Source organism: Cervus canadensis, chromosome 14, assembly GCF_019320065.1.
Source record: "Cervus canadensis isolate Bull #8, Minnesota chromosome 14, ASM1932006v1, whole genome shotgun sequence".
In the NCBI taxonomy this organism is placed as follows: domain Eukaryota; kingdom Metazoa; phylum Chordata; class Mammalia; order Artiodactyla; family Cervidae; genus Cervus; species Cervus canadensis.
The window spans coordinates 30,853,805-30,880,722 of NC_057399.1; the positions used below are offsets into that span (position 1 = coordinate 30,853,805).

Here is a 26,918-nt window from a genome sequence, read left to right on the forward strand (position 1 = left end):
CTACAGTTCATGGGGTCACAAAGAGTTGGACGTGACTGAGCACATAGTGAGAACTCCATGTGGCTCCTTAAGATATTAATATAATCTGTAGCTTCTTAGAACTGATAGTGTAAAACAAGGATGACAAGATACATGGTAATTCACTTATTGATACAGATCATAATAATCCATTAGGGCACTCTGTCCCACCCAGCCCAGGGCAGTTACGGAATCCTTCTCAACACCATGTCTAGCAGGCATTACTAACTAGTCAGAGTTGACCTAGAAGAAACTTAGTGAACTTGGCCCTTGCCCATCTGTCTTTGGGTCATGGAAGTGGTGATGTATTAGTCACTTTACTGTTAACTACAAACATGACTTGATAGTTACATAACTGAGCTCTGTTGACTGTGGAGGATTCTCTATGGAAACAGTCTGAATTGTTAAAGAATTTTCAAACTATGTAGCTGAAAATTCTCTCATGGTAGAAGCAAAATAATTCTCATCTTTTTAGCAAAACCAATTTGTGCAGCATTGAAAGCAATATTAACCAAGAGTCAAATGTGAAGACACTGGTAAGTATCATATTTCATTTAGTAACTTATATTCTATCTCATTTCCAAAAGGTTCTGAAGGTCCTCAGGAAATAAATAGCTCAAGAGATTTATTAGTTCATTTGTTTTCTTTTGTGTGGTTTTTAAAGACTGCGGAATCAAGATGTGAAAGAAACATGTTGCCTGTCTTATCAGTAAACAAAGGATATTGAGGCCATGGAACCAGCAGCCCCTGCAGCCACCCTGAGGGGATTCAGGATGGAGAAAAGCAGGGTACTGGTCCTAACTGGTTAAGGTGTGAATCAAAGGAAGGATTTCAATGAGCTCAGACTCTTGCATCTTCCCATACACAGAAAAGCACTAACTCACTAACTCGTCTGGTTTTCTTTAATTAATGGTATCTTTTGATGTTCGGACTACCCAGTCTTTGTTACAAAAGCTCTGATATATCCTGGCTTCTCCCTTACCTCTGCAGAGCAGTCCCTCAGAGCTACCTGAAAGCCTGTCTTCCAGGCTTAAGTGCTCAGTTTTGTCTGCCAAATAAAATATCATTCTCAACTTTTAAGTTGTGCACTTTTTTCATTCAGCAAAGGTATTTTAATTCAATTTGCTTCTATAAAAACCTACAGGCTGGAGTGACTGACAAAAGGGCAAGAGGTGATCTCTGACTCTGTTTAAAATAGACCAGGACTAATTAAACATGAGAAACAAGGACATTATTTGAGCTCCTGAGTCCTGCTATGCCTGAAGCCAATTCATTCTTGAAATTTTATTATATTAGTCTCTTTATTTATTGTAGTTTAAGATGTGATTTCGACACCTGCAACAAAAAGAGTCCCCGGAAAGAATCATTCTAATAAAAATACATATATAACTTGATAAAAAAGGGAATAAAGAACAACACTGAGGGAGCAAAAATAACATCTAAACATGCATGGAGAATTACATGTATCATAAAGTGTTCTAATTGCTTTATATGTGGTACTCATTTAATTCTCACAGCAAATCAATGATAAAAATGTTACTATTATTTCCCTTCTTTAGATAAGGATATTAAAAAACAAAAAAACTGAGAGATTAACCCACTCCAGTCACAAAGTTAGCAAACGAGAGCACTAGGAGTTGAACCCAAGCGGATTTGCTTCAAAACCATCTCTTAATCAATAGGTTAATCCACTTCTCTGCTTAAAGGTGGAGTAAAGACACAGCAACACATCCTTTAGTCACATATACTTGCTAGAAATGGGCTGTCAATTTGTTTCAGACTTTTTCATCTGGTTAACAGGTTACGCAAAGAGATGAATATAATCAGATATTGGTTCACGATGTCGAGAATACAAATATGTATCAATTACTCATAGATATCAGAGATACCATAGCTCAGTTGGTAAAGAATCTGCCTGCAATGCAGGAGACCTGGGTTTGGTTCCTGGGTTGGGAAGATTCCCTGGAGAAGGAAATGGCAAGCCACTCCAGTATTCTTGCCTGGAGAATCCCAGGAACAGAGGAGCCTGGCAGGCTACAGTCCATGGGGTCGCAACAGTCGGACATGACTTAGCAACTAAACCACCACCATCATCAGAGATACCTAAGAAATTCCTTTCTCTGAATGTTGAGAACAGAGTGATTTGCTGGACAACACTCTCAACAGATAAGAAATACCAGGCTAAATTTCATATAGCTTCTACTTATATTTCAACTTAAGTTGAGAATTTCAGGACAAATTGTAAATAAATCAAGTTACTCTTCTAGAGAGCAAAAGTAATGCTCTCCAGTCATAAACAGCCTAGTTTTATCAATGATAAAACTTAGTATATCTAGAGGAAGGGGCGAATTTGATTGTTTCAGACACGACCCTCCATGTATATTATTTTAAATTGTTGACTTATTGGCTTTTGTGAACTCCGGACAGCAAATGGTGTTACAGTCTCTCTCAAGAAACTACAATGCCCAATTTTCCTCTTTCCCCCCAAATGGAAGATTTACATGTTTTGATATTAAAAATTGAGTAGCTAAATCAAGTATCTTTGTCCCCAAAATAAGACAGTCCACTTCAAATGGGATGGACCAAAATAGATGATGGAATGTCACTGGATAAAGCTAACATATATTGAGAAAACAGCTTTGGATCTGTTCTAATCCAAAGAGCGGGGAAAGAACGGCACTCCAATGCTTAAAAGAGAGCACGGCTATGCTAGATTTCCCACCACCCCCCACCCCCACCGGAAAATTTTCAAAATTGGCATTATTGATTTTAAGTAACGCAACATCCTCACGAACCCTCTAAGATGAACCAGTTGCAAAACTAACCCCTAGGCAACACCCTGAGTTGACCTTTTGTATAGTTACTAGATATAAACCAATTCAACAACTTAGAATATCTGTTAAAAACAATGACCTTATTTGAGAAGTAGTTGATTATGAGCCATGGTTTGTTCTGACAGTAATTAGATATCTAGCAGGACCAGCTGTCAGTTGAGTTTAGTCCTATTTTATGACAGTAAAATCATCTCTCATTATTTTCCTTATCTGTCTAAAGGAATGTGATCCAAAACTGGGTTGACATCTTAAGATCAAGTTATAAGAGATCAAGGAATAAGAGAATAGGCCAAACTTCTCTCAGCTTTACAACACAAGGAATTATTATTTTCTGTGTCAGAAGATCTTTGCCTGCTCATTCTGACTTTTTAAAAGGGTATTTTTGAGCTCTATATAAACAATTTTAAAGTTTTTACTGAGGTTAAGCAAGTTAGCTAGCTCTTGTGCATAAGGTCAGAGAAAAGAGCAATAAAAATTCTGGAAAAGTTATACAGAGAATCCTGACAGATTTATCTATAAGGTTATAAAGAATATATTAGTGGTCTATTTTACACTAGCTCTATCTAAATCCCACCTGCTTTCCAAAGTAGGATAGTAACAGCCAACATACACTGACGTATAATTTAATAGCAATGTTCTAGAGATTTGGCAGTAATTACCTCATTTAATTCTAACAACCTATTAAGTTCAGCACTATTATAATCCAAAATTATAGATGATAAAACTGAGGCATAGAACTATGACTTAATCTGCCCCAAATCACACAACTAGAGGGTAGCTAAACAAACATAAAACCCCACCAGTCTAACTTTCAGATCATGCTCTAATCACTGTGCTGTGTTATATTATTTTGGTTCATGAAGCCAACATTTGTTTTTTCAGGGAGATTTAGAATTTATTTTGAATGGGATATCCAATACACTAATGGATCTACCATCTGGGGAGGAAATAGTTATATAAGGGCTTTTCTGGCTCAGGAAAGTAAAGAATGGCTCAGTCGGTAAAGAATGAGGCTCAGTTGGTAAAGAATCCCCCTGCAATGCAGGAGACTGCCTGCAACACAGTAGACCCAGGTTTGATCCTTGGGTTGGGAAGACCCCCTAAAGAAGGAAATGGCAACCCACTCCAGTCTTCTTGCCTAGAAAATCCCACGGACAGAGGAGCCTGCCAGGCTGCAGTCCATGGGGTTGCAAGAGTCAGACACAACTTAGCGACTAAACCACCATAGACAAATGTCCTTTTAATAAAAAAAGAATAGAGTACAGGCATCTATAGATTTAAAAAACAGATAAACTAGATTTCATCAAAATTAACAGCTTTTGGGCATCTAAAGACAATATCAAGAGAATGAAAAGAAAACCCAAAGAATTGTAGAACCTGTGTGGAAAGCATATTTCTGATAAAGGATCAATATCCAGAAGACATAAAGAAGTTACAACTCAACAATAGCAAAAAACCCAAACAGCCTAATTCAAAAATAAAGGGCTTAAACAGATAATTCTCCAAAGATGATACACAAATGGTCAAGAAGCAGATGAAAAGTTGTTCAACATCACTAACCACTGTGGAAACACATGTCAAAATCAAAATGAGATACTACCTCACATTTGTCGGGATGACTACTATAAAAATAAACAATCCCTCCCCCAAAATAACAAAAGTTAACGAGGAGTTGAAGACATTATAAACCTGTACACTGTAATGAGAGTATGAAATGATATAGTCACTATGGAAAACAATTTAGTGGATCCTCTCAGACTTAATCACTGATCCACCAATGTCATCCTAGATTTCAACACAAAAAATAATTTACAGCAGGGACTCAAAAGAAATCAAACTGTGATATATGAGTAAGGGTGGAGTCAGAGGAGGAGGACTAGGGGTAGAACCAAGGGCAAGGAAAAAAAGTTCTGATACTACAGCATGGATGAAACCTGAAAGCACTGAGCTACATGAGACAGACCAGACACAAAAGGACAACTACTGTATGGTTTCCCCGACACGAGATACCTAGAAGAAGCATTCTCACACAGACAGAAAGTCAGAGCAGAGGTGACCAGGACTAGGAGGAAGAAAGAGTAGAGGGGTATCATTTAATGGGCAAAGAGTTTCTGTTTGGGGTAACAAAAAGTTATGGAAATGGATAGTACTGGGACGGCCAAATGGTTTGTTCAGGTTGCTCCATTACATCTTACGAAAAAACCCAAATGAACTTATTGGCCAATCTGATGGTAATAGTTGTACACACTGTGACTGCACTTAATACCCCTAAACTAGACACTTAAAAATGGTTAAAATGCTAAATGTCATCTTATGCATATTTCACCACAATTATTTTAAATTAACAGAACCTACAATGGTTTCATCCAGGTGCTACTTCACCTGTAGAATTAAGCAGATAAATTATGAGATCAGAGCATAATTGGAAGAATTCGGCAAGTGTGACATCTTCACTGGCTGGCTTAACTCCTTGTAGAAGACATTAGTTGTGCCCAAACAGAAAGGAGCCTACCTCCTACAAAGCTCAAGCTGGTCAGCGGGCCTTGTTTTATGAAGTCAATTAAAGTAAGTCCCTCAGGGTCAGGTGAGATATGGGCAGCCATGATCCTCACACTGGGGTCCATGCCCTAGGAAAGTGAACTGACATTTACAATGACTGCTGCTTAAAGATTATTACAAGAGTATCTGAAGAAGAGAAAATACTCATGTTTCTAAAGCACATTCTCATACAGTTTAAAAATAGACAAAGGCATTTTCATTAGCAACTGAATCCTCTCAACAACTGCAAAAGAAGGAAAAGTAAACAGTAACTTTACTGCAAGCCTTTCCTTTTTTTTTTTTTCTTAAAAAAAGAATACAAAACATAAAAGGGTTCATATACTAGGAAAAGTTTGAAATTTCAGTGTATTGGGTTTCCTTATCAGTGTTTATTATCTGACCACTCATTCATTATTTCTTGCTGCTAACTGCATCAACATCCTTTATCATTCTCCAGAAAGTCATATGACATTTTTGTTCATAGTAGGTCACAATTAATTTTAACTTGAAGATTCTTTCTAGAATTTTCTAACAGTGCTAAAATTACTGAATATACTCAGCATATCACAAAGCAAAAATGGGAACTGTTAAGTGACCAGACAAATGCTGAGGTGCATGACAGATCTACCTATCACAGGCCGGTGGATGGTACAATCCAAGTGAATAGAGGATTCTAGAGGAGCAATTATTTAGTCACACAGTTCTTGGGTAGTCTTGGAACCATGCTTATGCCCTCAACAATTAAAATGCTACAGGTGCAACAACTTTGCATGGATTTCCAGTGGTTATTTGATGAAACACTTAAATGAATTAAACAAATCAAAGTCCTAATACGGGCAGCAATGGAAATCCAAATGAGTAGAATCCTCTCCATATTAGACTGGATCATGAAGAGGAACTCAGTGACCATGTACAATATATGAAATCAGAGACATGAAACAAAATAAATTAGACATAAGTAAAAACGAATACTTGAGTGAATTTCAGAATTCAGAAAAGTGCCTTCTGAATTCTGAAAAAGACTGTAGAAGCCATCTATAAAGCATGAAAAACTAATTTTGCCATAATAAAATAATTAGTACTCTCTAAGAATGAGCAAATGGGCTGGGCCTACGAAATTACTTGAAAACACACAAAAAGCATAGTAAATAATGCTCTCAGATAAAAGTCACTTTGATAAAACAAACTTACTATAAGAAGAAAGTTTTAAAGTTCTTAATGAGATAAAAGAAGAAAACACCTTTTTAAAATAGACTATTACCAGAAAGGTACAGGCTAGGATAAAGAAAGCCTGTATTAAAATTACAAATATGGTACCCAATTTGGAAACGTTTTAGCCTTAGATTGGTATGAAATTGCTTTTGCTTTATGGTCAAAGGTAAGGAACTAATTCATTATCTCAAATTTTCTAAATAATATCTCCTCCCACCAATAATGATGGCAATTCTTATCACATACTGAATTCTTCTATTCTAAACATTAAATTCTATTTCTAGGATATCTATAATACTACATACAAATCTAATATGCAATCTTGTGCCAGTACAATTCAATTTTAATTCTTGGAGTTTTACAACACAGTTTCATATCTGATAGGGGATGTTTTTATTTTTTTCAAAACATCTTTTAAACTGTTTTTATTATTCTTCCATATAACTTTTTAGAATAATTTTGTCAAGTTAAATTGAATTTCCAGCAAGTTCAGCTGAGGTTTTATTAAAATTGGATTAAATGTACCTATTAATTCTGAAACTAAAATATATACTAAGTGTTAAAAGAATACAGAAGGAAAGACCTAAGAATATTAATGATGATTATCTTCAAGTGATGGAGTTATGAATCACTCTAAATTTCTTCTTCATACCTTTTCATGTTTCTCAAACTTTCCACAATAGAAATTATCACAGTTATAACCAAGGATTGCTTATATATAATAGTACAGTAAATCACAGACTTGACATTGCATATAATTCAATCATAGAAATGCATGACTTATTTCTAAGATGCTTCTGGAACTCAAGTAAAAATGACAGATATCATGATAAATAATGCTTGGATGAACTGTAGGGACACAAAATATTATATTCATCTCCTTGTACTCCACAGGAGTCAAATGCTATTATATTTTCTTTATCTTTAATAATTAATAAAGACAGATTTAAGAACACATCTTAAAATCATAAGGATAATAAGTTTGCAAAGAAACAGGAAGCATAATTTTCCAAACATCTGAAGATGGAGTAACATTAATTAACTCTACCATTTGTTGACTATGTGCCATGCACCACTTAATCTTCAGATAACTGGAGTTACTATCCCCCCATTACAACTATGGGGAAAACAACAGCAAACCACAAAAATTAAAGGATTTTGGATTGCAGTTGTGCCAGTCTGATTCCACAGTATGTTTTTTTAACCTCCATACACATTTCGGCCCACAATAACACCTCAGTTTCCACAATAACACCTATGGTACCAGGTAGTACTAGTAGTAAAAGAACCTGCCTGCAAACGCAGGGGATGTAAGAGACGTGGGTTTGATCCCTGAATAGGAAGATCCCCTGGAGCAGGGCATGGCAACCCACTCCAGCACTCTTGCCTGGAGAATCCCATGGACAGAGGAGCCTGATAGACTACAGTCCACAGGGTCACAAAGAGTTGGACTTGACTGAAGTGACTTAACATGCATGCACACATGCACAGAAAATTAGGTACTTAACGTCTACTTCTGGGATATCAATTCTCTCCCTTTGATCAGTCTGTTGATTACAGTTTGGAGTATATTTTAATACTAGCATTAACAATAATGAATTTTCCCAATATGGAACACAGGATATTCCTTCATTTACACAAGTTTTTCATGGCTCCCAGTCAAGTTTTAAAGTATCTTAATGTAAATCACTAGATTTTTTTTAAGGTCATTCTTATTTATATTTGCTACAACTGTCTAAATAGAATTTATTCCATTATAGGCTCTATTATACTTTAGTTCCTCTGTGGTCACGTGAACTATTTCTGTATATTTGTTTTGAATCTGGCCACAACTCTGGGTAATTCTAATTTTTCAATTGATTCTCCTTAATTTTTAAAGGTACATAGTTACAGCATTTACAGATTTTCTCTCCTTTTTCCGTTATTTTTACACTTCTCACCGAACTAGTTAGAATTTTCCAGAATAACAACTGTTTAGCAGGTGACCTAGTCCTGGTCCAGACTACAAAAGGAAAACCCCTGGTCCAGGCTAAAAGGAAAGCCAGAGCTAATTTTCACCCAGTCCAACTGGTATGGCCTTCCATGCTGGAAAAGAGTTGCTGTCCTGACAACCCCTAGACACCCACCCAGAAAGGTTAATGCTTCACATAGTCGAAGCCTTTAAAGACTCCTCCAGCTCAAAGGCTCCTGGCCATCCTGTCTGGTGGTACCGCAATCTGCTTATTGTTGTTCAGTTGCTCAGCCCTGTCCAACTCTTTGCGACCCCATGGACTACAGCATGCCAGGCTCCCCCGTTCCTTCACTATATCCTGGAGTTTGCTCAAACTCATGTCCATTGAGTCGGTGATGTCATTCACCCATATCTCCTATACCAATATTATAAAACAGAATGTTGAGTGATCTGTACCCTTAAAGATATTAAAAATCCTTCTATTCTTGAGTTTAATAGCAGAAAATTATGTTAGATATTTAATACAATACCATAGAGTTACTAGGGATGACAATTAGAGATAATCTTTCTTAGCACAGAAAACTGCTACACTATGACCAATGAAAAACCAGAGCACCAATTTTACATAGGTTGTAAAAATAAATATATTAAAAAAATGTACTTAGAACCAAGAGACTTAGAAAAACAGAGTATTAGTGATGATTGTCTTATGTCAAAGTTTTGTTTTATCTTCCATCTTTGTATGGTTTCCTTTTTTTCTTTACATAATGAGTTTGCAGTACTTCTACACTGACGGAAAAAGCCTTCATGTTAAAAAATGAATATAATTCAGTGCCCTCAAAAACAATTTGTACATATATAAGGTTAAATTAATGACCAAACAATATGTTTAAAAAAAATGTGTAAGAAATTAGCATAAACTGAACTATAGATGTGTAGCAGGAGGGAGATACTGGTCAAAGTACACAGTTAGTGAAAATTATTTACAATTTACAGTCTTACCATTTCTGATAAGAATTTCAGGCTGTTTATAAGATTATATGAGGGCAAAAAGAGTAAACTTGAGACTAACCTTCTTGAAGAAAACAGGTGAAATTGGTAAGCAAAACACATTTTAATAATGTGCTATTTTATTGTGTTTCTGTAAATACCAGCAACTTTCAGAACTATGGAGAGATCTGAGTCAAGGCAATGTTAAATACTGACAGCATTCTCAAAGGAGAAATTGTGCTCCACCACTGAAACAAGCCAGCAGTGATACCTGACATCACTTGAATTCACTTGCTTTCCTCCCTCCTTAGAAAGACTGAAAAACAATGTGTAATGAACCCTTTTCTCTCACTATTTATCTCTAAGCACTCATGGAAAGAAAGACTTCAGGGTTCAGATCTGCTTTCAGAAATAACAAAGGAAAGGAACTAGACAGAGCATTCTGTTCTACAGAATCACAAAACATTACTGAGAGACATCAGTGGCCATGCATTCCATAGTGAAAGGCTGCGGGCCAGCCTGCACTTTGTCAGTCCACGTTCTGGATGCATTAACAATAAACTATGAAAACACCAGCCCCAAAACAACAGCTCCTACAAAATAACAATCACATGTCACCTGGTGTCCATGACATTTCATCCGAGCCCAGTGTGAATTAATCTAATAAAAGTGATGTGCTCTTATTGGGCTTCCCGGTGGCTCAGACAGTAAAGAATCCGCCTGCAACATGGGAGACCTGGGTTCAATCCCTGAGTTGGGAAGATACCCTGGAGGAGGGCATGGCATCCCACTCCAGTACTCTTGCCCGGAGAATCCTCATGGATAGAGGAGCCTGGGAGGCTACAGTCCATGAGGTAGCAAAGAGTCGGACACGACTGAGCAAATAAGCACAGCACAGCCCTCACTGCAATTTAAATTAGTACAAAAATCTCAGATACTAGACTACAAAACCATACATGTAACTGAAGAATATATTGCTACATATCTTTGTAATTTCTACAAACCACCACCAAGTAGAAGTTAGCTAAGGAAGTTTGCTAAGCATTAGAAACAGGCTTATGAGTCTTTGGGTCAGTTGTTTCACTTCTCTAAGTCTCAAATTTCCTCACCTATAAGATAATAATGATTCTGATAATGATGAGAATAATAATAAGACCAGTACCTTCCTCATGGGGTTGTTGTGAGAATTAAATAAAATATCAATGTGTGGATTTGTAATTGGTGTATAAAGATGTGTTAGGTTTTTCTCTTCTCCTTGGGCATTTCATCTCTCTTTTAATGTGAAGATCATTCTGAACAAATTACTATATGCCAGTCACTATGTGTCAAAACAAACAAGTAGAGAGTGAGCCTAAACCCAACAATCCTCTAAAACCATTTTAAACTGCTGACAAATGGTCAAGGGACCCACCAAGGAAAATAGAAGAGATGACAGCAGAACCCAGAGGGGCTTGAACCTTCAGCAGGGACAATATGCTTAAAATTAATGGAGGTCAAATAAGCAATACTGTTGTTTAACTGCTAATAGGAAAACAGGAAGCAGATGTATGAAACTGTAACAATAGAAAGGCTGCACGATGCTTCCAAATCCTTACATTGAGTACATAAGAGTACTGCTTAATCAAAGAGTTCTAAGAAAAGTGATTTCACACCCCATGCACATGTATCTAACTAACTAAAGACATTTAACCATATGAATTGAGAGACCTATTTTTCTGACCATGCCACTGTAAAAACTTAAGTCACTCCATAAAAACTGACACATTTACCCCATGGAAGGCTGGCCCACTAACTGTCCCAGTGAAAGACATAGAACACGGGGTAAGCTGATGAATTAGGGCTCCTGTTCTTTGTCAAGATGTTCTGCCTAGATGAAACCACTAGCATCTGTGAGTGCAGGAAACTGTGAATTTCCATAAATAACCACATTTTCATTTCACACCTCTTATAACTTTCAGATCGAAAACCTAGACTCTCCTAGGTCTTCTGTGTGGTTCATCTGTTACTAGTTGTGAATCAATCCATACATGGGCTACCGAATCATTCCCTTTCATAAGAGTGCAGTAAACTGACTAACACATTTGAAACGACACAGATGTTAAAGCAGCAAGGTCCTTAGAAATTTTAGCCTAACTCCCTTATCATCCGGATGAGAAAAAATGGTGGCAGAGAGGGGCGCAGGCATTAGACCAAAGTTGTAGAGCAGATTAATTTCTAAATGAACAGCTAACAGGAAAGAACATTTTAATACTTCAATACTAGTGGTTTTCCAAAGAACTTTTAAAGGAAAAATTTTAAATTTTTTAAAATGTCTTCATTATTTGTTATGAAATCTTACACAGACCTCAAATATATATAATAGTCAGAGGTACTGACTGATGGCCAAGGGAGGGACTGGCTGACCTAGCCCCTCCTTATGCCTCATCCTATTTGCCACACCTCCTCCACCCCATCCCCAGCTCTGGCCAGCTCTGGCCTGCACCACATCTCTGCAAAACCCTGGGATTTAATGAGGTGGAGTCTGAACCTTTGCATCTATCATCTTGAAACTGTTTCTGCTGAAATTCTGGGGCTCCTTAGCTGTGCCTTCACTGCTGGGCTATGTCCTCCGTGATCACTGAGTGCTTCCCTGGGGCCAGAGGCACCCAGACCCATGAGCCCTGTTCCTCTTCCTCTCCTCCTTCCCCTGTATGTGCTCAACTTGTTTCCCCTGGTGTCTCCTCTCCTTTTAGGCCATAGCCATGGACAACTCTATTAACTTCTCTGGATGTCTAAGCAAATCTATTTTAAAATGTATCAAAGCAAAGCAAAACAGATTTTCTGGTTCAGAGTGTCACCACTGTTTTATAGTTGGCCCCTTCTTAACTTGGCAGTCTGTTGGAGAGAAAAAAAAAATGGAAATGTTCTTTTCCTGGGGTTTTCATCATTCTGCTGGTGAACTGAGTGGACTCCTTCTCCAGGGGCTTGAGAAGCCCTGACCTCTCCAATAGGCGTATTCAAGTCAGCATGGATCATTAAGCTTTGGGAAAGCTGTGGTCTTGCAAAACCAGTGCAAGGCATTCCAACAGAAAGCAAGACAGAAAAAGACCACTCTCCCTTTCCAACTGCTTTTATTTTCACAAGTGCTACAAGCTCAAAGCAAACCTTCCCCTCTACCACCCCTGATGCCATAGTAGATACAGAATATAATGCCACTCCCTTTATTCTGCCTCTTTGTTCAGTGTTTCTCAACCATTAACATTTGTGAAATGAGAGCTTTAATGTGAGGAATTGTCCTGTACTTTAAAGGGCACTTAGCATTATTGCCTTCACTCACTAAAAGGTCTGTTATGTCACGCCCCAATCATCATGACAACCAAACTTGTCCCCATAGATTCTAAACACCTTGAGAAACACAGAACCACCTCTAAGAACTGCTCCCTGGTCATTGCTGCCTCCATTTTCCCCTTCCTGCTTTTCCCCAGGTCAGAAGCCCCTTCTCATGCCCCCAACACATCTTTGCAGGTCTGCAGCACCATCCATCAGAGTATATTATCACATCATCAATGCATGCATCGGTCCCCACCACTCTCAGACCCTATCTATGAATATTCTGAAGGTAGGGATCATACCCAAACCTTCGAAATCTGTTAAATGCTCAATAAATTTGCACGGAGCAAAAAAAAGGATGAAATAAGCAAATAACATATGCAGGGAATTTGGTCTATGCTAAGGAAAAAATGTGATCATTTTTAAAAACATTTGGGAGCTTCTTCTAGCTTCTCAATCCCTTGATACTACCTGAAAATGTGCAATTTTGGAGACACTATGCAGAGATGTTTCTATTCTTTGGAGGAGTTTGTGTTACTAGCTTCAGCCTGCTTTTGAACCTCTTTGCTACCATTATTAGTAGGGAAAACAATCTGATTCCACCACCAATCACAAATCCATTCAAACTAATTAAACTATCCTTGCAGTACTGCAGTCAAAAGAGTTGCTAAAAGGAGAATAAAAATCCATGTTTCACCTAAACAGAATTTCAGATGCCAAGATCAGAAATAAGGGGCAGATCAGTGAAGCAAAACGCCTCACCAGGGTGTGTGATATGTAAATCACACACCTAAAATACAAGGACACAGGAAAGCATTCATGGGTCCCTTATGTATGAGGTTTCACATGCTTCAATTTATTGAACCTTCACTATTTAATCTTTTAGAAGAAATGACACTACTACGGCCCCTGTTTTACAGATCAGGAAAGACATTCAGCTTCCAGAATACAAACCTCACAAGTAGCTGAGCCAGGGTTCAAGTTCATCCAAGCTTAAATTCATCCACCTCCAAGCTCTGAATCACCACGTTCAACCATCTCCCACACATGTAGGGTTCCTCTCTCCCAAAAAAATTAAAGGCACTTAAGATATAAACTAATAAGTTGTGTCGTTGCTTCAAAGTCACACATTACCTTAAGCTTTCAAGTCACTGCTCCCATATCAGGCTGCTTTCTCAAGGGGAGAAGACAGAAGAGAAAGGAAACGATTTTTTGATACCTATCATGTTTTAGATAGTAAGCTTTATATTGAAATTTAATCCCTGTAATAAATGTACCTGTGTTGTCAGATAAGGAAATTGAGATTCCAAGGTTAAGACACCTGCCAAACTCATCATTCTCTGGGGTCACACACCAAGGGAAGACTCAAACTGGAATTCAATGCAAGTAAGGATGACTATTTCACACTACCACCTATATAACTCTTTTAAAACAAAGAAAATATTGGAAGAGCCTGGAATTTCTAAAGTATTAACACATAGAAATATTGAGTCAGGCAGTATACATGATATGAAAACATCACATAAAACTGCCATTTCTGTTAGGATGATCGCTTAGACTGCTGGTGGAAACCAAATGATACAAGATTCCCCCCCTAAAAAAAAAAGAGAAAGGGAGACTTGCACTAGGTAAGAAAAAAATCTAGCAGGAGGTATTCTAGCTAGAGGTATTCTTCATCTTCAACCAAATTCTGGCCCATCAGCCCATGCTCAAGAATAATTTCCTGATTGATAATTATATTAAATTATGCAGATAGAGCTGTCGTTCTCATCTGACTCTATTCTGTGCTTTATAAAAGTCTTTTCTAATCAGTAAAGATTAGTTACAATATGTTTTGTATCAGTAATTATAAAGCGGCCATGGTATTTAGTACTTTCATTATATTTTCAAGCATCAGATTCTCAGGTTATTAAATTAGACATGCTACCGCTGGGGAGTCTGGCAATTTTTCCTAATTAACAATGACAAAAGGAGACAAAGGGAATATTGTTTCATGGTCCAAATGTATTCAAAAGCTAATATCTTCTACGAAACACTAAACTTGGACACACACCCACACACCTACACACACAAACACACACACAGAGCAGGCTCTACTTTTGCTGACCACCATAAAGCTGGTACTCAAGAAAAAAATGAATTCTAAATGAAATTTTTCTTTTCCCTCTATTTGTACTTTTGATGTTATTTTAACACAACTGCAATCAAAATGATCTTTAAAGAAATGTTACAAGTTATATATGGTTACCAATGAAAATCAATAAGGCCTCTTAAATAGTAGTTCCAATAAAACAAATTATGCATAATTCTTACTTTCACAACTCAATGATGCTTGAAACGAAATCTTTTTATACTCTTTATCCAAGTATATTTTAGTAGTAGTTAGCAATTTGAAAAAAAGGGTTTTATTAGCAAGATTTCTGCTATTGCACGTCCACCTTGACTTAAGGGGTCAAGCGGTACTGGATCAATGTATTCAGGTGCATAAAGCATGCTGCTTCTTAGCTTATAGAAAAATGATAGCCACAGGTCATTCTGCTCTTAAATAGATGTAAGAAATGGAAAGAAAAAATATCCTTTACACACAGAGGTTTTTAACTGTAATAAAGTCTTTATAATCTCAAATTATAGTTCTGAAAGGAAAATTAGAAAAATAATCTTTTAATTTTCCTCCTCTGTCTACTTTCCAATATAACATACCTTTCCTAGGCATACTACAAAAATAATATGGACAAGATTATAAACAAGGAAGTATCTCCACTGTCATAAAAGTCCATACTATATATATATACACACACAATGATATATGTATACTATATACATGTTTTTTTAAATATACACCAGTGATGACATACATATAAAATATGTAAGATGTGTATCATTAGTATATATTTTATATACATGTATAAACATCTATATTGTCATTAGTATAGTTTATATATATAGGTATATACACACATCACAGGTATGTGTCTCATCTATTTCTCCCATGATTTAGTGCAAATACTTCCTTGATTGTAATATAGCCCATATTTATTTTGATAATATGCCTGGGATACATATGATGATGGCTGGCAATTATCATAGTGCAAAGTGCTAGGCACCATTCTAAATGCTTTTCAAACTAACTCATTTAATCCTAAGGTAGGTACTAATATGATCCTTTTGCTCCTGGTGAACAAACTGAAGCATAGAGTCTTTCTCAGATCACACAGGATGTAAGTGCTAGAATCATGACCTAAACCCTGGCAGACTGGTCCCAGGATCTGCATACTAAAGCTAAAGCTACTTAGGGGTTTCTGTGGTGCCTCAGGGGTAAAGAATCCACCTGCGGGGAAACAGACAGAGAAAACAGACTTATGGACACAGTGAGAGGGGAGGGGAGGGTGAGATGTATGGAGAGAGTAGCATAGAAACTTACATCACCATGTGTAAAATATAGACAGCCAGCGGGAATTTACTGTATGTCTTGGGGAACTCAAATAGGGGCTCGGTATCAACCTAGAGGTGTGGGATGGGGAGAGAGATGGGACGGAGGTTCAGGAAGGAGGGAACATATGTACATATATGGCTGATTCATGCTGAGGTTTGACAGAAAACATTCTGTAAAGAAATTGTCCTTGAATTACAAAGTAAATAAAAAAAAAAAAGGCGCCTGCGAATGCAGGAGAGACAAGTTGGATCACTGATCCAGTTAGATCCCACATGTCACAAAGCAATTAAGCCCATGTGCCACAACTACTGAGCCTGTGCTCTAGAGCCCAGGAACCCAACTACTGAGCCCACATTCAGCAACTCCTGAATCCTGCACACCCTAGAGCCCATGCTCTGAGACAAGAGAAGCCACTGCGATGAGAAGCCCACGCACCACAACAAAGAGCAGCCCCCACTCACCACAACTAGAGAGCCCACATGCATCAACAAAGACCTTAGTCCAACCAAAAAAAAAAAAAAGAGTTAAAAGTTACTTAGCCTGGCCCAGAGGACACAACACGTGTGGATGCCTACTGCTTTCCAACTTCTTCAATATGCTCACTTTGGATCCTCACTACTGGCCACACTGGCCCCTTTAGTGCATTCTGTCCCCTGTGCCAGTCACAGGGTCTTTGCACATCCTGCTCACTCTTGCTGGATCATTCTCCCCTCTCTTCCTTTTCAATATCAGCTCATGCGTCACTTTCCCAGAAGCAGACTTTCTGTGACCTCCCTAACTACCTACTGCACTATCAGAGGTTCTCCTAGCATTGTTCTTCTTTGGAGAACAAGATTATACTTGCCTGTGTAATCAAGTGATTGACATCAGTGTCTTCCACTGACATCAAAGATTGGGAATTGGGTCTGCCTTTGTTTATCTCCAGTATTGCTGGGAGCCAACACACGAGACCCTACCCATGACAAGGTCATGAGGGAGAAAACCTGACAGGCAAGGCGGATCAGGTTTTCAGGGGTTTTGAAAAGCCCAGCTCACGAGATCCCACCCATGACAAGGTCACGAGGAGAAAGCCTGACAGGCAAGGCAGATCAGGTTTTCAGGGATTTCGAAAAGTTGCCCCCGGCGCTAACCTTAAAGATGGTATCTGTCTTTCTGATGCCTGCCTCAGTAGACTACCCCCTAATTTCTGTGACACAGGCAGAAGGCCTTCCCCAATCTCTTCCCAAATAAGAATCAATTTAGAATTTTAATCAATAAGTTTCCCAGGTGGTAGTATTTTATGAGATTATCCAGGGTGAAAGGAGTGTTTTAATTTAAACTTCTTTGCTGGTATTTTAGTTTGTTTGGCAAATGCATTTATGCCCTTGGTACTAATATGCATGATTGCTTATAATACCTTAATCATAAAATAACATAAAGAACCTGATCATATAAAGGCCCTAAAAGACATAGAGCCCTTCGGGGGGTGAGGAAGCCCTATTGGAAAACACAAGAAAAATTATTCTAAAAGTAGCTATTGGGTTAACATTTGCTTGCTGTGTTTTGCTTGCTGTGTTTTTGCTTTTAATGGGCTAAGGTTGTGTTATAGAAACCATTGTTAATATAGTTAAGGATCTAGAGAAATAAGAGCTTAGCCCTAGTGTGGTGACAATGAGATGGTTGTTAATTGTCAGCCAGGAGTGCTAGGCAGAGGCTGCCTCACCAAAGTCCCAGAGTCAGTCTGGGGTAAACTTCTTAGATAAACACAACTGACAACTTCTGCAGAAGGATTAATTTTTGTGTTAACAAGATTATACTTCTACTCTATACTGTTGCCCTATGAGATTGCTACCTTTCAGTTAAGGTAACCAGAGAAACAGAAAATAGGTTTACATTCACCTGACTTGCATAAAATGTTAATAGGCCCCAAGGCCAGAAGATAATGTACAAGACCCTCATAAACAAAGAAGTATGCAGAAAACACCCTGGTTTTGTGAAGAACAAGCTGATGTAATGTTAAACTATCTTCCCCTTAGAAATGTACTAACTTAGGGTATAAAAGCTACGGTAAAAAATAAAGCATTGCCAGACCCTGCCAGACTCTGCACCCCCCGTCTGGTCACTCTCTCTCTCTCTCTCTTTCTCTCTCCCTCGCAGACTTGGCCCTATCAAGGCTGGTCTCACGTGTCTTCTCTCTCTCGCCGATGCCGTTCATCCTGAGGGTACCCCCTGGATCCTGCCGAGGCTGGACCCCGGCACAGTATTTCTGTCAGTATCCAGTTCTGTGTACTGAATGGATGTATAGAGGAATACACAGACTCCTTGCTATTGTAGCCTCTGAGCAAGTTAGTCTTTCAGATGGGTTCTTCTGAATCTGAAGAATGAAATCTGTGTATCTATAAAAGAGGGCTAAAAGGAGGCAGATGTGTCAGAGATTGAAGGGCCAGAAAGAGTGTGGCATGGACCTCATTTATCCACTTAGCTGGCGATCACTAAGCACGTCTCTGTTGAGTATCAAGGAATGTGGGCGGCATGACGAGGACAGTTTTTAAAGGAAACAATTCTGCTATGGCTAATTAAACAAATGCAATACAACTCAAGGTTTAAAAAGGGAAGACAAAGGAGGAACAAATCAAGTCCACATGGGCTACAGTTGGGAATGGTTTCAGCGGCAAAGTCTGGGAGGAGACAAGTGAGTTTTTCAGGTTGATGGAAAAGAATTACATGAAATACTATGTTCAAAGTTAGACACATATGAGAATACACAACAGGGTTTGGAGATGTAGGAGTGCCCAGGAAAGCCGGGAGTTGGGGGACAGGAAGCGGCTAAGTGGTGGTCAGATTCTGGAGGAAGCCAGATGCCATGGACAGTAGTAGTTCTTTTTCTAATGTTCAGTGAGCAAACAATAACTGTAAATGTAGGATCAATATGATATAAAATGGCAGACTGTTTTCCCATGCCTAAGATGTTTTTTCTCAGTATCACCAATTCTTGCCTTTCCCACCCTCGACGTGTTTGGAAAGGCTCTCTGCACTCGATCCATCGAGTTTCTGCCACTCTCCTGGCTTCAAGGATCACCTCCACGAAGGTGACGCTCCCAGCACTGCTGCTAACCCTGTGCCCTTTCTGAGTTTTACCCTCACACCTCTTACTTCCATCCGGGCATTTTCATCTCTCTTTTAGGCTTCCCTTCTCCTAACATTCCAGTAGCTCTCTCTCATGACTTCCCAGCATCTATTAATATAATTTTACTCAGGATGGAAGCCTCACACTCACATCTCCCTCTCTTGCTGGACAAGTGAAGATGCTATGTTTGTGAGTATTGGAAAAATCTAACTGGTAGCAATGTAGAAATTATATGTAACTAGGAATTGGGGTGGGCACTAGAAAAGCTGTCATAGCCTTCCATCTAGTTCCCTTCACTATATGGAGCTGAAATCCAGGCCACACTCTTGTTAATCATATCTTTTGTATCTGTGCAGAGGAAGTACCTTCTTCTAACTCAACAATGGCCCTGAATATAGATCTAGCAGACAAGCAAACACAGCGGAAGATAACTCTGAAACCACACAATAGATGTGCAAGAGGAAAAATAAGGAGGATCACTCTGCCCAGTAACACATACACTGTAGCCCCAGCGTCATCTATACTTTTGTCAGCTGGAACAAAGGTTCCCTGGGCTGACTGTCTGCTTTACATCCACACCATAAAATGAAGCCTGCCAACCAATATGCCCTGCCCTCTTATGCAGAGCATACTACTAGGCATCTCACTGAAGAGCAAAGTATGTTGCGGAAGTAAACGCTCAAAAATGCATGTCTGTATAAACTTATACCAGCTTGTAGAATAATCAATACATAATTGCATAATACCCACCAATCCTATGCACTAATCAATCCAGTCTTTAAAAGTGCATAAAATAATGTAAGCAACTAATATAAATATATACAACCAAGGAAAATCAATGCCACAGAAGAGAATAACCAAGAGAAATAATCAGGAACAACTGACACCAGAAGAACCAGAAATAATTTAGTTGATAGGAGAGGGTATTTTGGAAGGTTCACTATCCACAGACATATTACAAAGGATATTGCATCTAATGTTAGCAATGGTTGAATCTAGCTGGAGGGTATTACGTATCCACCATACCCACTTTTTAATATTCTTCTGTGTTCAGAAGAGTTTTTGAAAAGTTAACAGGCAAAAGAATATTGGTCTATAAAACAAGGACAAAGACAAGCTACTATAGCTGAGGAATGAAAAATAAGAAAGAATTTTGAAACGGAAGGCAGTGATGATCTGAATGAGTGAGTGGCTTGCCTGGTGGTCCAGTGCCTGTGATTCCACAATCCCAATGCAAGGGGCCCGGGTTCAATTTCTGGTCAAGGAACTAGATCCCATATGTTGCAACTAAGAGTTCTCATGCTGCAACTAAGACCCAGTGCAGCCAAAGAAATAAACAAACAAACATATATATATATATATATTTAAAAAGTCAAAGCCCACCAATTACCGAGGAGGATAAATTTTTTAAATTTCTAAGATTCAGATTCATTTTTTGTGAAATTTCAGAACACCAAGTATAGATAGAAGAATAAAACTAGCTTTTCCCACTGGAGAGGGGAAAAATGGATTATCTATAAAACACTAGATCATACTGAGAACAAATGTCTCAAAACAACACTGAACACCAGATGACTACATGGAAATACATTCAAATGTCTGAGGGAAAACAATCTTAAAACCGAACTGTTCAGCCAGTAGACAGAAATTAATTTGGCAAAATGATGACAGTTTGGGTTATTCAAGACTCAAAAAATTCACCTCCTGTGTACCTAACACAGCACATAACGTCAGTCAAAAATGACTTAAAGGTAGAAAAAAAAAATCCCAAAAGAAATCAAAGAAAGCAATGTCTTTGCCACTGGCACATTATTCCTTGGTTAATAACAGTTTAGATATATAGACTTATATTGCTTTCTCTATGTTAAGTCCTAGCTAGTACCTGGTACTGTTTTAAGTACAATGTAGATATTCATATTACTCTATTTATTGAACTTACAGACAAAGCAAAGGAGACAGAGATACAGAACAAGAAATAAATGGTCAAAACATCAATAATGCGGAGAGATATGTGCTTAACGAAATGAGTAATGTTTGAGTGAAAATGGTCTAAACTTCTCATCTTCCATGGCCAGAGCCAACAGTTTGAAAACCAACCGGATAACAAAGAAAGGTATATCGCGGGACATCACAAACAACAAAGCGTGGCTACGTATCAGGCACTGACTGGACAGGGCGAACGTGAAGGCAAAAGTTTCTAAGATGGTGGAGCCTTGAACCGTCCATTTTTCAAGTTCTTATTCAAAAGGAACATACTGTAAAATGAGCTTACACAAGGTGGCAATAAATGTTCCTTTTAAAATATTTTCTCTTTTCATATTTTTTATCCCAGGAAGCCTCAATACAGTGGCAGGTGTATTTTATATAAATGACCAAAATGTAACAATGTAAGTATGCCTCACATCTTGATCTCCATCTGTTTCCCTGTGAGAAAATTAAACAGCCTTGCAGCAGACCATCCTTTCACAAATCATCCTTCAGATGGCCTCTGTGTGCAGCACATTCGTCTAGCCTTCCATCTCTCAAAGTTAGAGTGACCTCTTCAGGCTCCGCTCTCGGGACATCAGTGTTTTTCCAACACAGGCTCCGTCTTTACATTCCGCCAGCTGACTATGAAATTCACTTGACTACAGTGAAATCTGGCTTTCTTGAGGGGTTCAGGAGTTAACTGTTGCCGAAAAAAAAAATCCGTGGGAGGAAAAGTCTGTCATGGTTAATGATATGATTTATTGCAATTACAGAAAACTACCCTGATTGTTCAAATTGCGGTCTGTGGGCCTCAGCCAGATTAAATGCCAGGCTGCGACTAGCACAGGGAGGTAATCAAATAATTGACTTCGCTAAATAACACTGTTTTTAATTCACACAGCAAACTTTCGAAAAGTATAAATTGGTATTACGTGATTGAGAGAAACAAAACCCCAAGATTTTAAAAATCAGACTGTGCAACAAAAATGGATCTAGTATTTGCTAACCAAAACTAATTTGTAAGGCAAATTTTCTTCGAAGGTATCTGAAGTTTAGAGTGTTACAGAGGGCCAAAGATTTCATATAACCCAATAACTAATTATTACAAAATGTAATAACTGCCTTTTGTGAAATGTTCGTGTCCCCAGCAAAATTTCACATGCTGGAATCCTAACCTCCAATATAATGTTATTAGGAGGTGAAGCCTTTGGGAGGTGCTTGGGGTCATGAGTGTGGAGTCCTCATAAATGGGTTAGTAGTCCCCTTAGAAAAGAGGCCTGGGAGAAGCCTATCTCCTCCTTTCTTCCATGGGAAGACACATGAAAAGTAAAACAGAGATAGTACATACGTTTGATTAGATATTATCCACTCAGAAGACAGTCTGCCTGAACCAATAGATTGGAAAGTGAAGGATGAGGCAGTATCTTTGAAAGTCTGTCAAGTGTCACAATTAGTTTATTCTAGTTAAAATAAAAAAGAATCGGTCACCTATATTGTCAGTGATACTTGTGTATGATCAAAGAATCTGCAGTGGTTAATTATGGAAATGCTCTCTTAGTCTCAAAAAAAAAATGGTGCAAAAGATAATAAGGAAAAACAGGTAATATGGATGCTTGCTATCTGCATTCTCTTCCAAAACCTCTAAGGGCAGTTTTTGTTGTTTTTTTTTTAGTAACCCATTATGTCATCCAAAGCACATCTAGATCAAGCATTTCCAAACAACCACTAAAGGGCATATATTAATTACAGCTCACAGTGAAGGCACCAGACTCATAAAAGGTTTTTTTATTGCATCCTCCCAACATGCATGAAATTAAGCTTTGTTCTGAAGTTTAGAAATGGGCTAAGTTTCCACCTTGCCTATGCCAAATTTACAATCTACTGAGAAAACAGAATGGACAAAGGGAGATACCACAGTAATCTACTAATGGCTCACCAGAGATAGCCCATGAACACGAGGAAAACATTAAAAGAAACATATGTAATTCAGACACATTAACACACAAATCAAGCTGAGCGGATGAGGAAGTGTGACCTGGAGACTAATGGATTAAGGTAAATGAACCCAGAATAAGATATTATTGGGTAGACATTAGAGAAAACTTGAAAGAGACATGAAATTGTACACAGAAATGTGGAGGACATAATCTAATTTGAAACACTGGCCATGAAATGGGGGTTGGTCATAATAGAGGGGGCTTCCCAGGTGGCTCAGTAGTAAAGAATCTGCCTGCCAATGCAGGAGACACGGGAGATGTGGGTTTGATCCCTGGGTCAGAAAGATCCCCTGGAGAAGGAAATGGCAACCCACTCTAGTATCCTTACCTGGAGAATCCCATGGACAGAAGGGCCTGGCATGCTATAGTCCATGGGGTAGCAAAGAGACAGCCCGCAGGCACACACACCAGAGGCGTTTACAATCACAAGGGTTTGACAATCTCAGACCCTCTCGGAGAAACAGGAGCTGAGGTAAGTGGTAAAGCGGAGGCCAAAGGGACCCATGAGAACAGCAGCTGCCAGGAACCAAAATCAGAGTAAAAGTTTTTCAAAAATAACAAGACAGATAAATAAATGACAAAAACCAGAAAGCAAGGGAAACAAATTATAGAACAGAAGCTATGCAAGATGAAAAGTGAAGGAAATGCCCAATTAATTTCAACAGTCTGGATGGCTGTGTGCCATTTCAGAGGACTGGACTTTTCATTCTCCCAGCTACGCATTTAATTTTGCATCTATTTGGTCTGTTTTTCTGTTCTTCTTCCTAATCGCAACATTCATTAGAGGTGGAACTCTGACAACACAAAAGAAAGCCCTGGCTATCTTCAGAAAGTCTCGGGGGTGAAAATCTGAAGTTGGTAACTATTCTCAGAAATGCATTCTGTTTAAGAAAATTGGTGATTATTTCTTCATCTTTCTTTAACAGAGCAACATGTATTTGTCTCCAAAAGGATTTGTTTCTGTTATTCTGTGTACTGGCTTATTAGTCACAGCTTCTCTTTCATTCCTAAAATATGGTCAGATAATTTACTAATAAATACTGTCAGTTTTGTTTTGTTTTAATGCTACCACTAGGGAGTAACCAAGAGTAAATACTGAGATTCTTTAAACACAGAAGGAAAAAAAACAGAAAGTCTTCCAACTAATGTAACTTAATATGTCTAGTTTATCCCAATATGAGGTTGTTAATAGGAGAGTTATGTGTCCAGTCATAAGGATATGAATAAGCCACAAATTCCTGAGTTTAGAATATAGAAAGCCACCAAAGAACATCACTCTAACCCTAATTTTATATTTATTTTTATGTGTCAACCTGACTGAATCATGAGGTACCCAAATATTTGACTAAACATTATTTCTGGGTATGTATGATGAATTTAAATTATGCATTTAAACTGGTAAAATCAGTAAAGCAATTTGTCCTCTCCAATGTGAATGGGGATTATCAAACCCACTGAGGTTCTGAATAAAACAAAAAGGCAGAGGAAGGAAGAATTCAACCCTTTCTGCCCGATGCCTTGAGCTGAGATACTGATGTTCTTCTGCCTTCCGCATGCCTGGTTTTTAGGCCTTCAGAATTGGGCTGAATTATACCACAGGCTTTCATGAGTCTCCAGCTAGTAGGTAGCATATCAGGGGACTTCTGAGCCTTCCTAATTGCACAAGCCAATTTCTTACAATCAATTCTCTCTCTCTCTTTATATATATATATACACACACATACATATGTGTGTGTGTATATATATGTATGTATGTATGTATGTATTTCCATATCTACTGGTTCCACTTCTCCAAGGAGAACCCAGACTAACCTTGAGATTTCAAGGCAACCAGGCAAACTGAATTCAAACCCCCACCCCCGCCGCCCGCCCCGAGGAGAGATGGGAGACAGAAACTGGAAAACTAGGAGAGAAACAGGTGATAAACCTAAAAGCAGGAAAAACATCAGCTCAAAACTGGTACATTTCTAAAGCCTGGAAGTAGACTAGCACAGCGGTTTAGAAGCCCTGGGAGCCACAGACGGGTGGAATCCTTACCCACTTACCGGCTCTTCTCTATGAGCCGCATGGGCGCTTAGGAGGAAGATGGTGGAGGGCGGGAAACCTGGGAGCGACGCCCTAGGCCACGGGTGCAGAGCAGGACCAGGCGTGGGAGAGGGAGAGGAGGATGCGAGGGAGGAGCATCTAGAGGAGTGAAGCGTCTACCACATCTCCAGAAATTATACAATTTTTTGCCTCCCTAGTTTTATTAAAATAATAAATTAATGAGTTTTCCAATATTCTTACAATGAAATTTTACTGGGTATTTTAAAAATATTCTGTTGCAGTCTGTATTTTTATTTAAGGCTTTTTACATCAATAGTCCTAACAGATTAGTTACAAATTTTTATAACCAGTAAAGTTTTATACAGTCTTTATCATCTTGGGGATCAACAATAAATATGTTTCTATAATAAATGTGAAAGATGTCTTACTCTGCATTGGAATAGTTTAACTATTATTACTGCTACTGAGATATATATACACACATGTTTATATAAACACTGTACACACACACACACATACACAGACATATATAAGAATGTTACTTAGCCATCAAAAACTGTGAAATAAATGGAAAAAAAAAAACTGTGAAATAATGCCATATGCAGAAACAATGGATGAATCTTGAATCTAGAGATTAGTATACTAAGTGAAGTGAGTCAGAAAAAGATAAACACTATACAAAATCACTTATACATGGAATCTAAAATATGACAAAAATGAACTTATCTACAAAACAAAAACAGACACAGAGAAGAGAACAGACTTGTGGATGCCAGGGGGATAAAGGGGGAAGAGGAAAGTTGGATTGGGAGACTGAGACTAGCAGATGCAAACTATTAAATATAAAATGGATTAAAAAAACAAGGTTTTATTGTACAGTGCAGGGAACTATATTCAACATCCTATAATAAACCATAACGGAAAAGAACACAAAAAAGAATATATAAAACATATATATAACATATATTTCCGTCCCTTACAGGCAAAGTCTTTTCCATATGAATCACCAGGGGAGCCTATCTATTTATCTATCCATCTATCTATAACTAAATCACTTGTCAGTATACCAGAAACTAACACAACATTGTAAATCAACTGTACGTCAATAAAAATTTTAAAACTGCAACTTAAGGGCTTATTTTCCTTGGAAGAAGAGACACCCGTCCAACCCATCATAGCCATAAATGGAGCAGTTTATTCTTTTCCAACTTCTTGGAATGAACCACAAAAAATCTAACATAACTAAACTGATTCTCAATCTAGCTGTCTTTCCAATATGTCATACTGTCTCATGTGAAAGTTAATGATAGATTTATCTCATATGATTTCTAGCTATTCAGTGAGCTTTTTGTACTAAAAAGTGTCCAAAGGTTGTTTTATTTTTTTCCTCACACAGTGTTTTTTAAAGTATCTATCTTAAAGTAAAGTATCATCATTATTATGATATATCCTTGTCTGAGCAAACATTTCTGAGCTTTCAAATTCTTTGTGGTTAGCCATGGTCATTAAGTGACCT

The 26,918-nt window shown here is 38.1% G+C and overlaps 1 protein-coding gene across 5 annotated transcripts in view; it reads right to left on the reverse strand.

Annotated features, from left to right (window-relative positions):
• The window catches only part of LOC122453037 (histone-arginine methyltransferase CARM1-like), a 251,398-nt gene that overhangs the window by 197,251 nt on the left and 27,229 nt on the right, over positions 1-26,918 (reverse strand). The gene's annotated exons all lie outside the window — the stretch shown is intronic.